This window comes from Mus caroli, chromosome 5 (genome assembly GCF_900094665.2).
Source record: "Mus caroli chromosome 5, CAROLI_EIJ_v1.1, whole genome shotgun sequence".
Taxonomy (NCBI): Eukaryota; Metazoa; Chordata; class Mammalia; order Rodentia; family Muridae; genus Mus; species Mus caroli.
In genome coordinates, this window is record NC_034574.1 from 44,548,077 (window position 1) to 44,560,117 (window position 12,041).

A 12,041-nucleotide genomic window follows, 5' to 3' on the forward strand; every position below is an offset into this window, starting at 1 on the left:
TCTAAAAGGCCTTTGTTGGAAAGCTGGCTTGCTTTCCTCTCAATGCTCTCCTTTATATTTCAGTATAATTGAGTTTAGCAGGATATGTGGGTGGCCAGGTATTTCTGGTTGCTTTATTTGGGTTTGTTTTGCCTAAGTTGTTGCCTTTGGACTGTGAACACGCCTCTTCTCTGCTCTGTTTCCTCCTGAATTGGGTATGATAGAAACCTAGTGCCAAGTATGTAGATGATAAGGTGCATTGTATACACTGGACCATCAAGATGGATGTAGGGCCAGCCTGCGGGGCTGAATGATTCTTTAGATCAGAGAGACTCACTGTTGCAGTTTGTCCACTTAGGAGCTGTTATGTGTCAGAAAAATAAAATCTTTGTTTCCTTTTAAACCCTCGTATTGCCTTAGTCTCTTTGTTAGAGCAACAGCTTTCCTGTGGGACCCCTCCACCATCCAAAACACTCTTTATTAATGTTAGAGAAAATTAATTGGCATAATGAAAAAAGGCGGGAAAGGTGTGTCACCTTGGGCCTTTGTAAGTAAATTACTTTTGACTTCTTTGCAGTAGACCCCTCCCCCATCAGCCTCAAATGAGTTTGGGCAAAGCATATTCTGGAGCAACTATTTATGGATTAGACATGCGTTGTCACAAACTGATAAATACCAAACCAATAGCTTTCCTGGGTAAATCAGAGACAGACCCTGGTGAAGTTAAGGAAAATATTACCATCAGAATTTAAGATACTTTACATAAATGTGTTAAACAAATAGAAGACTATTTCATAAGGACAACTAACTAGACCTAATAGCAAGAGCTGCAAGGAGTTTTGATGTATTTTTCTTTATTTGTGCCCCTTTTCAGATTCAGGTCCTTAGAAGAAAGAATATATTTAACTAGCCTTGGCTATTCATTCATTTATTTATCCATCTGTTTGTTTACTTATCTAGTGTTATAGATTGAACCTAGTGTACATACTAGGCAAGTACTCTAAGATATGGATATGTCTCATATATATGCATTCATACCATATATATATATATATATATATATATATATATATATATACACACACACATATATATATGGTGTGTGTATGTATCACATATATATGCATCACACATATATGTGTATATGTATATAGTAAATATTCTTTTGCTAAGTTGCATAGGCTGGCCTTGATCATACTCCATAGCCCATGCAACCTTAAATTTGGTGATTATCCTGGCTCAGTCTCCCAAGGAACTTGGACCAATCTTCTACCAGGCCCAGAAGTTAGCATTACTCTTTTCCCAGGCATATGTCGAATAGCTTCATTGTCAGGCTGATCATGCATAAAACAAATGGTAGTTCTTCAAAGTTAAGTGGAAGCACTACTTCTCTGCACCCTGTGGTGAGCTGGAGCCAGCTTGTATTGGTTCAAGACTGCCAGGGATGCAAAGGCTTTCTAACTGCATCTCCAGGAGCTTATCCCTGGGCCCTGGAAAGTGGCTGAGCTGTGATAACTTACACCATGGAAGTGCTAAATGTTGCACATAGAACCCTTCCTCACAATCCCGGGAGCTAAACACTTGCCAGCACATTGAAGCCACACAGGATTCCTTATTTCTACCTGGCGTTGTTTGCATGACCCACTAGGGAAAATGATGACTTTCTGTAAGAAGGAAGACAAATGGGATAATCCTATTGATTTAGAAAAACAACCAACAAAAACACTTGCCGAGAATAAAAGTTTTCTTTCATGGCAGGCAATGGTGGCACACATTTTTAATCAGGACACTCACCGGGCAGAAGCAGGTAGATCTCTGAATTTAAGGACAGCTCGATCTATAGAGTGAGTTCCAGGACAACCATATCTACACAGAGAAACCCTGGCTCAAAAAAAAAAAAATTCACACACAGGTGGCCAAATAAAAACTCATGCTTGGATATTTGGTTTGAACATTAAGTTTAATCCATAAAGAACTTACATCAGGCTAAGGTGTCTTTGTAAAGGTCCAGACAAGTGTTAACTATTTTAGGCTCCCACATGATCTGTAACACCTATTCTTGTTTTCTTTGAAATGACTCTTTTAAAATGTAAAACCTGTTCTGAGTTTCTGCTAGGGAAACAGCACTATGCAGATATGGCTCCAGGGTAATAATTTGTTACTGCTTTGCCAGAGACAGGTGATCCTTGAGAAACTGAAAAGTGTTTACCTTCAATAGTTCACACAGTGATTCCTCCAACCCATTTGTCTGAGTACCTGTGTGCTTTTGGTGAGCATGACAACCAAGTGAACCTGCAAACCACAGCTCATTGTGATGATAGGCCTAAGGAATATATTTGTGTTTGTGCTTAAAACACAGAAGCAAAACAATGTAGAATTTCTCTTTATGTCAAACTTCAAGTAAAGTAGGATTTTTACCTGGCAGAGAAGGGAAAGGTATTTTGCATAAGAGATCCATTGAAAGTAAATCCACACAAGCATAAAAGGCTCTCAAGTACTTCTCTGTGAAGGTTGCATCATAAGAACCTTTTGTGATGGAACATCATATGCCTGAAATCATAGGATTCTAAGGTAGAATGGGATTTGCCAAACATTCCTCAACACAGCATGCAGAGACAATGGCAATACTGCATAGATCAGGCTAAACAGAGAAAACCTACAATCAGAAGCAATGAAACCCTAGGATTATAATTCCTCTAAGCTTTGAAGTCTGGTTAGTTAAGTGTGTGTGTGTGGTGAGGGGGGTGCTGGGAGTCACTTAAAGCTGAGCCTCATAGCTCAGCTCTGACATTTGTCAAATGACTTAACTCATCTGGGAATTCTCTAGCTTCCATTTCCTCCCCCTCTGAAATGCTGATGGTTCCTGAAAGGAGTAGTGTGGAACTTAAAATTTAGACACTGTTGAGACATTTACTAGGTTTAGTGTTGGCCAAATTATTTCTTTCTTAAATCATTCTACTCTCCCTAACCGTGACTATAAAGAGCTCATTGGTAAGTAAATATGACCCCTTCTTAAATTAAATACACTGGCCTGAGATGTAGCTGAGGATCCTTTGGAATAGAGAGAATGATCATTGAAACTGTAAAACGAGTGAGTATGTTTTCTGCCTGACGCAGGTACCTTAAAATTAGGGCTTTTCTTTCTTTAATATATTTTATAATTAAACTATAATTAACCTCTATACCCCCAAACAAAATATAACAGGCTCAGCACAGTTATATTTGTATATTTGTGCATATATGTGAAGAGAGTAATCAAAGAAAATGAACATTTTCCTTTATGGAGAGAGGAGGGAGTGGGGAGGGGTAAGGGGAAGGGGGAATCAACTATTGAGACACTTAGATGTGGGTCTTATTCTTGGCATCAGGAAGGATCCTCTTTTGCTCACTGTCCTCTCATATAGGGTCGCAGTGGGTAGGGGCTGAGCAGGCTGTGCCCTAAAGGTGAACTGAGGACTTTGGAAGAAAACTCATCAGCTGACTTCACACGAACATCTGTGAGCTCACATTGGCCATGTCCCTAAAGATTTCTGTCCACTGCTGACCGTGCTACTTCCCAACTGTTCATGATACAGGCTTAGAGCCAGGCACATATTTTGAGATGCATCCTGCTGATTGGATTATTTTTAAAGTCAACTTCTTATCTAAAGTATCCCCTTTAATTGTTGCTTTTGGGCCTGATGGTAAGCCTGGGTGAATTAGCTGTGAGTGCGCAGTAACTGAATACTTTGCTCTAAAATTAAAGTAGGCCCATCACTCTCCTGATGAGAAAATTGTGGTTCATCTAGGTGCACAAGTACCTAAGCCAGACCAGGATTTTTTTTCTTGCTTTTTCCCCCTTATCTCTTTTTTTTTCTCACATCCCTACTTGTTGAGTATCTTCCATATCTCATGTGGTGTTTTCATATCTAATGTCACAAAGAGACCTCTGGTATAGATGGCTCAACTCCTTGTCTCACTCAACAGCAACAACTGTGTAGATCAATTATTTCTCTAGGTTTTACGAGGGATTTCTTAGAGGAGCACAAAAACGTTGTGAGGGAATTCAGAAGGAGGGAATCTAAATTAGACTTGCAGAGTGTGGGGAATTTATTTGAAGGGAGTCTCAAAGGATTTGTTGGCTCTAAGTGGACTTTGAAGATAGTGAGTATAAGTTGAAATGAGAGGAATAATCTTCCAGACATTGGGAGAGGAAGAGTGTCATATCACAAGACTTGTAATTCATTGTCCTTAATTTGGTTATTCATAGAGGGGAAAAGACCGAGACATTAGCCATGGCTGGGGTCTGCACTGAAGGATTTCAGGGTTTTGGTCTCTTGTTTAAAAATTGAAACAAAGGCTCACACAGATTTGCAAAGCTAATTAGGAAACTTTTACCCAAATCAAAATGATGGCCCAGATTCAAAAGGAATACTGGCAAACATGGCAGTAATTGGGGCCCCACGAGTAAAAGTACTCAGGGCCCCAATTATTGTTTGGGCTGTTTTTAAAAATAAGGTTCAAGAGAAGGAGGGGTTGGTTGCTAAGGGGTGTAGCATACGTGGTTTCCTATTCTATTTGACAGGTTTGAATTAGATGTACCTCTGCTCACTGCACATCTCTTTCCCATGATGCATCTGATATTGAGGCATCTGAGTTTACTTGTATGCAGTCCAAGTATATGGAACTATATGATATTAAATTGTGGATTCTTCCTAAAACTTCACTCACTTTACATTACTGTGCTTGTAACCTGAACCCTTTCTCAGATTCAGCAGGTGTTCTGGGACCTGGCTAAATAGAGATGGGGGTGTCATCAAGGAATTACTAAGAGAAATTTTATTTCCATTACTTAAAGCAAGTGTTCCTGATGCAGGTTATCTCCAGGTAATTAGGTACATTCTTCAGAGAGGCATGTGAATACAAGTAGGGATTTCAGGCTGCCAACTGCTTTGCCAAATGAGGGTATGTTCACAACTCAAACTAAGACCACTCCTAGTTTGCTAAGCTAGTCTCCTTGTTTGTCTGCCTTAGAGTGAAAGACAAAACACAAGTACTTTCCTAGTGTATACACACATGCAGCCCTTGTCTTCCTAGCCCACAGACTTGGAGTTGAGCATCACTCTCATGAAGTAAAAAGAATAGAGACATAGTTGTCAGTTCTCTCAAGATTATTTGATCTAGAGCTGTTTTAATTGTATGGAGATACTCTCTCTCTCTCTTTCTCTCTCTGTCTCTGTCTCTCTGTCTCTGTCTCTGTCTGTCTCTCTGTCTCTCTGTCTCTCTGTCTCTGTCTCTCNTCTCTCTCTCTCTCTCTCTCTCTCTCTCTCTCTCTCTCTCTCTCTCTCTCTCTCTCTCTCTCTCTCTCTCTCTCTCCAGCATCTAGCTAAGCAATTTAGGCTTTCCTAGAAATCTCAATTCTCCTGGCTCAGCCACCAGGGTGCTGCTGGTTTTACCAGCATGTGCCAGTGCCACCAACACGTGGCCAGTTGTTTGATTTTAAATGCATGGGTGTAGATGTAGAATTAAGAAGCTCTTCCACTCACAACTATATTCCAACCACGTACTTACTCATGGGGGATCCTTGGGAGAGCTCTTTGCCTGAGTTGGCTTTGGGAAATGCAATCCTTTCTATTGATTCAACAAAGATAAATTTTATAGCTGCCTCACACCATCTTTTCTGGTCTCTCTTTCTCTCTCTCTCTCTTTTTTTTTTTTTTTTTTAATCAGAGGTGGTGCTCTTCTGGAAAGAGCTGTGGAGTCAATAAACAAAGTTAACTAAGTGCTTGACTTTCTTTCTCTCCCCTGTGTGGGAGGTAGGAGTCAGCATCCAGCTTGATCCTGAGATACAGTCTCCCCACAGGTTGTGCCCAGGGGCTTCCATTATCTCTAAGCAGCACTCACTCCAGAGCGTCTTATTAATGATATTTAATTACATTGAAATTAATGATGTTTTTCATCTGATCGTAGGCAGATTTTACAGCTGGGAGATAAGCCAGGCGACTTTGACTTTCCCCCTATCTCAGTAGGCAAATGTCCCCCTCCCTCTTTATCTCTGTTGGCTCTGCTTTTACCAGGTGTCCCTGCTTTCCCAGGGGCATTTCCTCTCTGAACATCACCTCTCCCTTCCCCAGAAATTATTAGCTACCTTAGCCCCAAAATGATCCCTATCCACATGGGACTTTCTGAGGATGTGGGCAATGCAGTTTTTCCTCAGCAGAGGTTAATTTGCATACATCCTGGCCATAACTTCATTAGGTTTGGAACACAGAGACTGTCAAATGAGCACTATCTGATGGCTCAAACAATACAATAATTTCAGCAGACTCTAATCTCATCATTGTATACTTGAGTGCTCTGGCTTTTGCTGATGAAAATCTTTACAGGAGTGGAATGGAGTATTCAATTCTCAGGTTCAGGAATTGTTATTATTTCCCAATGAAAATAATGGGGATTGTAGATACGATTTACTGAACTTGAACTGTATTGATGGTTTTTGTTTTGTTCAAGAAAAAAAAAACAAAAAACAAAAAACAGGTGTTTGGGGGAATTCAACATTTCTGCTGTGCACTGTAATACAATTGCACTGAGAATGAAATGTTTAAAAACCGAGTAGAAAGCGTGATGATGAAAGTGAATTGGATTGTGGAAATTCTTTCTGAGTTCAAAGTCTTATACTAGTTAAATGTTCAAAGAATAATTGGACATATACCCTATTTGGATATTTGCCCCCCTGGGCAATGGTAAGAAATGTACTGCTTGAAGAAGGCTTCAATTGTATTGACACCCTGGCCATTGATTAATTGGAACAGAAAGAAGAGCATTACATCAAATGATTTGCCTATTTTTTTTTCTTCTTATCTCAGGCTCTTCCTTCTTCTCCTTCCTGCACCACAACAGCAACAACAAACCCAAACAACAACCAAACAATAGCAAACTAACAACAACCAATAGCAATAGCAATAGCAACAACTAAGATCAATCTAGCAACAAGTAAAATCGTTCTTGCTGGAGCTGGAGAAATGACTTAGAGGTAAAGGGCACTTGCTTTTCCAGGGTTTGATTCCCAGTATCCCCATGGCAGCTAACACCAGTTCCATGTAAACTTATAGTTCCTTTTGACCTCTGTTAGCACCAGGCATTGAATAAACACAGGAAAAAAACCTCAATAACCTAAAATAAACAATTAAACATAAAAAACAACAACAAAAAATAGCCCATGTGTCTATTCATGCATATTTCATCACATTTGAGGGTTAAAAATCTCTAGTTATATTTATATTTGACCTCATGATATTTATCTTTTATTTCTTAATACTATTTTATGTCACTAATTTATTTGTCTAACTATTGACTATGTGTTCAAGGACATCTTGTACTTAGCACATACTACCATAACTCTGGAAAACTAACCATGGGTTAACCATAATCTCTACTCTGGACACTATAGTGGAAGGTGACACTGATACAGCTATTTCATAAAGAAATGTAAAAAATGCTAAGAAGGAAAGGGGTATGGTATAAGGACAGTTTATAATAGAAGCAAAGTATGTCTGCAAGTCTGGCAAGGCTGAGGGTAAAGAGGAATCCAGCCTGGAGGGGCTCTAGTATAAACACTGTGGAAGTCAGTGTGGAGTCGGTCTAAAATGTTAAAGTCAAAAACACCCTATGACCCAGTTCTAGTACTCCTGGGAATATACCCGAAGCCCACTACCCTGCCACAAAGCACTTTAAACACCCATGTTCCTTGTTTCAGTATTCACAATAGCTTGAAAATGAAGCCAGCCTAAATGCCCATCAATATTTAGAACACTGTATAGCGAAATTATGGCACATATACACAATAGAGTTCAATTCAGCTATCACAGAAAGAGAACATTTTCAGGAAATGGATATCATTGGAAAGTCTGATATTGATTGAGATGAGCCACTCTGAAAAGGACAAATCATATATGCTTTCTTATACACAAATCCTATTACTATTTCCTCAGTGATGTGACCCTTGGTACTTTCATATAGAAGAGGAAAGTTCCTTCCAAGTTGCTTGGTCCCTAAGGAGAAGACAAGAAAGGTCTAGGGCATCTGTCCTCATGTAGTCTTCCAGTTATCTTTTCTCAGCTTTTCCATCAAGGGTTAAAGCTTGCTTTCTCATGAGGGCTACAAGAAGTTCTGTGAGAGGCTTGTGTGTTTATCTGCAATTTTCTAGTTTGAATAAAGAATAGTAAAAATGAGTCTTAGATTTAGGTACAAAAGATACAGCTTTCCAAGGTGAGTTAATATCTTTCTATCTCAATTTGCTTTTTGAACAATGGTTATGAGGTTCTAGTGAGGTATTCATGCCAATGAACATTTACTTGATATTTTTTCAGTGACCAGAATACATGCTAATAATGTAGGTTTTAAAATAATGTCATGATATATATTTGGTGCTTTGAATTCAAGAGATCCGCATCAAAAAAATTCACTCAAATTTGAACCAAAGCTATTCAGAAAAACATTGTGTCTGTATTAAACATGTCCCATCTTTACCTTGTTAGTTGTTTCCTGAGCAATATAGTCTAGCAATTATCATGCATGTTGCATTAAGTATTGTAATAAACAAGAGATGTTTCAAAGTTCAAAAACACAATGCATAGCATATGTGTCAATACCACACCATTTAGTATAATGGACTCCTGTAAATACAGGATTTGATATTTGTGGGTGTGCAGGAGCCAATTCCTCATTCATACCAACTTATACCATCATCTATATAAAAACAGGAACAATGCTTGCCCCTAACCACTTATGCTGAGGTTCCTCATCCCTCTTGATTTAAGCTGATCATTTGGATAACTGTTTATCAATTCTATTCTCTTTAAAGTTTTAGTTTGGTTCACTTACCGTGAGTAGACATAGGTGGTGGGCACCAAAACAAAACTGGATCACCCACTGAAATGATTCAGATCCTCAAAGGCCTTTGTCTAAAAGTGAAGACAAAAATAAATAAATAAATAAATAAATAAATAAGCAATCTGGATCATTCTTATTTGTGACACTGAACCACAAGTTCTAAGACCTACTGGATCTCAATATTACTAGAAACAAAAGTGCCTTAGTTACTTTTTTTTTTTTTCATTTTTGTGACGAAAAGAATGGCAAAAACCATTCATGGAGGAGAGGTTTATGTCGATCATGGTTACAAAGATGCAGCCTGCTATGTCAAGGAAATAATGACAACATGAGGTCTGGTGTGGCCAGAAGCCTAAGTACCCACTTGCTCACTTAACAACAGAGTCGAAATCCAGAGACAGACCAACAGATAGCAAGTTCAGACTATAAGCTTCCAGGCCCAGGCCCCAATGACCAACTTCTTCCAGTTACGTCCTACCTCTCAAAGGTTTCATAACCTCCAAAAAATCCCACCAGTTGATGACCAAGTGCTCAAACACATGAGGGGAATAATTTCCATAAACCAAGCAAAGGGATGTGTAAAGGTACAGGGAAAACCCATTCTAGCTCTCACTGTCTATGCTAACAAGTTCTTTGAGCACTTTGAGATACCAAAGTTCAATAGTGTGAATATTCATCGTGGTGCTGTTATTCAGGGACTAAGTAGCCCAAGTAAATTACCTTGGTTATCTGAACCTATTCTTTCTTTTATAAAAGAAAATTGATAATACTCACAGGGTTCCTAGGGAAAGAAATTAACACCCCTATAATAAATATTTGTAAGAATCTCTCATACATATTAAGCACCAATTATTGTTATTTTTATTTTATATTTAAATTACATTTATAAGAGGCTAATACATGAACTTTAATCTGGTCTCATCATTTCTTACATGGAACAAGGAGCCACTGAATTCTGTGCTGCTCAGGCAGTCATTGTTCATTATATAAAATGGTAGAATTCCTTCTACACTGAGAGTGGAATCTGTCTCTTTTGCCTGCAATTATTTCAACCGTAACAACCAGGTATCAATCTTATGAATCATGATACTGCCGTATATTGAAACCTAAGGAAGAAAAATGCTTATGAAAGTAGGGGGAAGTGCATATGAAATATTAAAATTTAATATTAATTTCTAAAACAAATTTAGCGGGCTTATTTTTTGAATGAACTGCTGCTTTATAGGAGAAAAGGGAAAAAATCTGTTAAAGGAAAAAGAAGTTTCTAGAAAAGGTTGAGAGGCTCTTTTTTATTTTCTTTACATCTTACTGCCAAGACTTGGCTCTCAGAAAACACAGTTAGCCAGCTGTAAAGTTGTAATAGAAAATAGTAAAAGCAATGAAATGTACAATTAAGGATCACACACCCCAGATATCTTCTAGTTCATTAGTCATCCTCCTATCTCAGTCTGAGAGTGTTCTCTGTCTCTGCTCGTTACTCCTAGGCTGGGCTAGCGTGGAACTGACGATAAGGTTCACTCTTTTTTATAGTGTTTCTTTGCACAAAGCAATGATGTCTTAAAGATGAAGTTTAATGCTCCCTCAGGAAATTCTGTCCATTCTATACTTTTCTTTTCTTTTTTTTTTTAATCCCTGCTTGGTTGGTAACATTTCTTTTTCTCTGCTGAAGTTCTAAGTCACCAGGATCTTACTTTTTTTCAGCAGCAGGGGGACTACCAGAAAATTTGTATAAATTTGGGGAAGGGGATTTTCAAGAATTTTTAAATTTTAATTAATTAATTTTAGAGTGTTCTAGAATCTTTGGGGGAAGGATATAAAGTGGGAGAGAATTATACTTTGGTGTGGAAGTTCTTTGCAAACACATTCAGTATAATTATATAAGGATGTGAACCCATTGTGAAAACACTTATTTTATGCAGATTGGTGAGTGATCATGAATTAATTGTGAGCCTTAGAAGAATGAGTTGTCCCCCTTCTCTCCAGAAGTTTCTGCTAAGTCCATCATTGGTCAGGGGTCAGGGATACTCTAGGTTTGAGGGTGAAATATTTACTCAACAACACAGAGATATGGAGGCTTCTAATTTCTTTTCTTCCAGGGAATTACTTAATAATCTTTTAATTTTATAAAATGTTAGTTTATACAGTTATTAGTGCATTGCTGGTTAAGTATTTCACACACTCTTCCCCACGCAAGGCAGTAGATAATGGCAAAGAGAGATGACAGAGGATTCGAGTCTCTGGTGTGTGGTGACTGAAACAGTGAAGGCACCTCCTTGATGCCTCTCGATCACCTCTTCTATACACTGTCCTCTAAAGGCAAAAACTTCTGAAATTACTCTTTTGTGTTTGCTGGTTTTCAGATTTAAGATTATTATTATTTCATGAATATCTAATTGAATAATTAACATTCCCACTTGGGACAGATTCTGTCTTAGATGCAAACACCCGCTTCCCATTATTGTTCTATTAATTTATTGTGCTTAACATCAAGTATAAAAAGAATCAAATGTGTGTGTTATGATGGGTTAGGCATTTAGCTAGCTTTTCAAAGGGACGGGGGACGTCTTAACATGGTCACACTCTCAGCATATGAATAGGCACATAGTGCATGGCACTAAATCTTTACCGGAAAAAAATGTATTCAGGGATGAATCACAGAATGCGTGATTACTTCCTTCTGATATCTATTCACCTGGGAAAAATCCATGCCTCTGATGAAATGTAGCAAAGATCATGTGAGAAAGGATGAAGAAGAAAGACATTAGAAGAAGAAAGGAGCAGTGTTTGAGAATAGCCACACAACCTTATCATCTACTCAGCCCAGATTAATTCATTGTGATGTGGAGTGGCAAATCTTTCCACATTTAGTATTATTCTTTCCACTTTGCTACATTGACTTTCAGTGGACCTTATTACTGGTCCTTTCTAACTTGTGTCCTAATCTATGACCAGGGGATTACAGTCCTTGGCCTGAAAGTTCACATTGGAACTAGTGCTAGGGATAACTGATATTTGAGTACTGGAATGTACAGTTTGACTTGTCACATTGAAGTTCTTTCTACCTCCACTCAAAGAAGACAAAATTATCTGTTTTTGTTTTGTTTTGTTTTGTTTTGTTTTGTTTTGTTTTGTTTTGTTTTGTTTTGTTTTGTTTTGTTTTGTTTTGTTTTTTCGAGACAGGGTTTCTCTGT